Genomic DNA, 4,259 nt, shown 5'->3' with positions numbered 1-4,259 from the left:
TAAATGTATGGCAAACTAAAATAATTGGCCAAATCATATTGTAATGAATAAAACAAATAAAAATACAATATGATTTGGCCAATTATTTTAGTTTGCCATACATTTAAATGTAAACATTTTGTATTTATTTATGTCGGGAAATATTTTACAAGACATTTCCAAATAGTTTGATGATGATGAGCAGTCACACTGGGCAGTGTTTCACCTGGATATCTGTCTTTGGCAGGGCGGTGGCGCAATGCGTACTTAGGCAAATGATACCCGATGAAGCACTACTAGGCACTTTCCTATGGTATGCTACAGCAAGTGGAACTTCAGATACTATGAACATGACACAACTAGTAAGTAAACCACGCTGGCAGTGGGCAGAAGGCTGGCACAGGGTTTCACACGCACACACACACACACACCCCACAGGCATGCCAACTTCTACTGCACGGTCACAGGGGCTGAGACTGCAGAGGAGAGTAGTTCCCTCTGCTGTTCAGTCTGTGCACTGGGCTCTCTTCCACATCTCTCTCTCTCTGTCTTCCACCTCTCTCCCTTTATTGGCAGAAGGTCAAGGCACAAGGTGGGCTGTATACCCAGGCACCTGCTATTGTGACAGGCTATGGGAGAATGCAGTACTAGGCATCATTGGCACAGCACAGCCTGTCTAAATGTGTGTATTTTCTAATTACCATGAAATTGGTTTGAAAAAAATATATATATAATTCCTAATCATGTCTAATTATTGGATATGAAATAGGTTACAATCTAAACAAAATGGCTTTTAAAAACGTTTTTCTTCATAATTCAAAGTCATCCTAGAAATCGGGGTGAATTTGGGGGCATGTGGTGCTAGTCTGGGGAACCCCATTAGCCTACATTCATCTGTTGAGGCAACCTGGGTTCAGGGGTCGACGTAACATAGTAAATGTATATCCGGGACACTCAAATTAGTATGATATGTTACGTTTCGTATTGTATGTATTCATTTGTGGATGTCCATTATACATTAGGTATTATACGTTACGAATTACAATTCGTATGATATTATTAATGGCAAATCATACAATATATTATGAATTTGGAAACGTACGATATGCTACGAATTCCAATTTGTTGTGGCTAATGTTAGCTAGGTGGCTAAAGCTAACATTAGCTAACATGCTAAATAGTTGCAAAGTAGCTAAAAAAAAGTAGTAAGTAGTTTCAAAGTTGCTAATTATATATTTAAAAAAAAAACGCTAATGTTGACCGTGATAAGATTTGAACACGCAAACTTTGGCTTGCTAGACATTAGCCTTACATGCCTACCCATCCACCCCAACGAACTACACTACTTCTGTTTTTGCTTATTTGGATAGGGACAAGTACAAACACATTGACACATTGAGCAAACGATCGTCTGACGCATTGCACTATAGCGTTTCTAGCTCACGCAACAACAAAAAGTTACACACTCATCCTTAGATGGACTTGAAGGGAAACAGGGGAAAAATAACTAAATAAATACATAATCAAACAATTATAATAAAATAACATAGCATAACACACCATAGTTCATAGAGGATTGTACTGTTGGAGCTGTAGTAACCAGTTTTGGGTGTTTATTTAGAATGTACTAAAAAAGATTCCAACCGTTTGTGTTCTTCTGATAGAATGTTCCATGCATGTGCACCTCTGAAGGTCTAGGACTGGCCTATAGAGGTTTATATGTAGAGGGACCCTGCCTTTTCCCATGGTGGACATTCCAGTCCGTTGCAGCTTCTGGTCAGGGATTCAGGGGAAGACCATCGAGACACCTTTATAGACTGGCTTCACGTTTGCAAATCTGATGAAGTGTTCAAAGCTTAGTACATTGTACTTTTTTTTTTAATGATGTGACAGTGATGTGCGATATGGGTCCAGTATTTTCAGCGCACTATATCATACTAATTTGAGTGTCCCGGATTTATGTTTAATATGTTATGTACATTTACGTAATTACAGGAGCAATTTAGGTAAAGTGCCTTACTCAAGGGCACATCAACAGACCCCCCCCCCCCCCCTAGTCGGCTCAGAGATTCGAACCAGCAGCCGTTCGGTTGTTGGCCCAAAACTCTTAACCGCTATGCTACCTACCGCCCAACATGTCTAGTCTATGAGACCAGGCTGGTTGAGGTTCGCGTGGCAAGCAGGCTGCCATGGGCCGTCACTCTCCAAGTAAACAAACCGTTTATGGTTCTGCGTGCGTAACAAATATGTTATAACGTGATACTGACGTGCGATAAACATAGTTTCGTGTAAATTACATATTGATTTAGCTTTGAACATTGTAGCGAAAACAATAAATGACAGTGCGACAGACAGTACACACACACTGCCATGGTTAATTATGAGGAAAACGTCATTAATTTATCCCGTGCAGCGAAATCATTCCCATCTCAATTTGATATCAGTCACGCTCAACTCCCTTGTTGTCGGATTGTATTTGGCCTATCAATTTCAGACATTAGTCCAAAACATTCTTACTAAATGTCAACCACAACACAAAATATCATCTAAAATCAGATTTTCTAAACAACAGTGGTGTGTGGAAACAAGGTAAGAAGCAGAACAACTGATCCGCACTTTCATTCTATTCAGTCACTCAATCAATTAATTATCCGCTAAATAGGCTAATTTTAATTGATTCAAAAATGCATTAATTAACTCGTTTAAAGGCCCTCCTTGATTGCGCTGCCTGGAGGCTATTTCCTTGTAAACAGAAAGCGGTTGACAGACAATCCATCACACACAACCCGATGACCGAGCATGTTCACCGCATTTGTTTACAAACTGGGTGACCCGGCAGCGCGCTGACAACATCAACCAAAACCTACAAATGTCATTTTATAAACAACCCTACGAACTGAATCATATGTAGGACTCACCGCCAGTTAAGTAAGTTACTTTCGTTGTGATTGGTGGTATCTTGTCAACTTGTCGTTACTGATTCTCCAGAATTAAATAGAGCTGCGTATCCTTCAACCTCTTGCATTACAGTCTCTCAGATGAACGTTTGCCGTTTCTGTACAAGTGTTTTTTCTCTCTCTCAAGTACCAGTGACAAATCGGTCCGCCCAGACAAGGCGAATAAAATATGGAAATCAATTCTCTTAAAGTGACAGTCCATCAATTTGTTGGTCTGCCTTGCCATCACGCAAAACCCATGTCAATAAAAACGCTCTTTCGTGATGTATTAGGTGTGCTTGCTGAAGACAAAGCACAAATCTAGCTTTCTTACATGTTCATGTTATTTTATTTAACCTTTGTTTAACTGGGCAAGTCAGTTAAGAACAAATTGTTATTTACAATGACGGCCTAGGAACAGTGGGGTTAAAACTGCCTTGTTCAGGGGGCAGAACGACAGATTATTGTGCCGCTTGCAAAGCATAATCTCCCAGTTACATCTTCAACATACTTCTTCTTCTTCTTATTCTTTATCACTCAACTCCTATATTGTTTAGGCTGAAATGTTTAAAATTTGTTGATATCTTTTATACTTTTCAAGTTATACATTTAGTTTAGTCCTTCTTTTGGTCAATGCTTCATTCACTTTCATGGCATTTCCTGGCATGTAACACAAATCAGGGAACTCTGAGGCCATAGAGTGGAAAGGTACATTAAAATATATATATTTATTTTTAGACCTATCTCCTCTTTCACCATTTAAGTAAGTTATCAGCTCCAAACCACTGTTCAGATGTTAAGACTGGCCTGATTTAGATTGCTCGTCAAATCAGTTGTTATATTATGTATACTTTTTGAACTATAACGATTTCAATTTGCATAAATTAAGATGATTTTAAATCACGGGAATACAGGGGTAGCTTTTCAAGTTGGTCCTGCTCCTTGACCAATTAAGCTACAAGACCAGCTTGAAAACATTCAGGCTATCCCAACTTCAAATTCAAACAAACTTCTATCAACTATAAACTACATAAATGTGCATAAAATCATTAAACAGTAACTCTGGAACCTTTGAATCTAGAGACACCAAACACATTTTCACATGTTTAGGCTATCCTAACTTCAACATCTTTTGACTATTTATCAACTATAACTATATAAATGTGCTTACATTTGCATAAAATAACTCAAAAACAGTAACTCTTCATTTTTTTCAAGCTAGAGACACCAAACCAACTTAAACATTTTCAGGCTATCCTAACTTCCAATTCTTAAAAACTTTGATAAACTTTATAACTATATAAATCTGCATAAACTTTCAAAATTTGAATAAAATAACTTGCC

General features: G+C 38.2%; 1 protein-coding gene across 1 annotated transcript in view; it reads right to left on the bottom strand.

Moving 5' to 3' along the window:
* The window catches only part of LOC110529269, a 22,021-nt gene extending 18,976 nt beyond the window's left edge, over nucleotides 1-3,045 (bottom strand). Inside the window, exon 1 of the mRNA XM_036984591.1 lies at nucleotides 2,898-3,045. The gene's annotated coding sequence lies outside the window, so the exon portion shown is untranslated. The remainder of the gene's footprint in view (nucleotides 1-2,897) is intronic.
* Nucleotides 3,046-4,259: the final 1,214 nt, after the last annotated feature.

Source organism: Oncorhynchus mykiss, chromosome 8 (assembly GCF_013265735.2).
Source record: "Oncorhynchus mykiss isolate Arlee chromosome 8, USDA_OmykA_1.1, whole genome shotgun sequence".
NCBI lineage: Eukaryota > Metazoa > Chordata > Actinopteri > Salmoniformes > Salmonidae > Oncorhynchus > Oncorhynchus mykiss.
The sequence above is the reverse complement of the archived record's forward strand: the minus strand, read 5'-3'. Positions and strand labels throughout refer to the sequence as shown.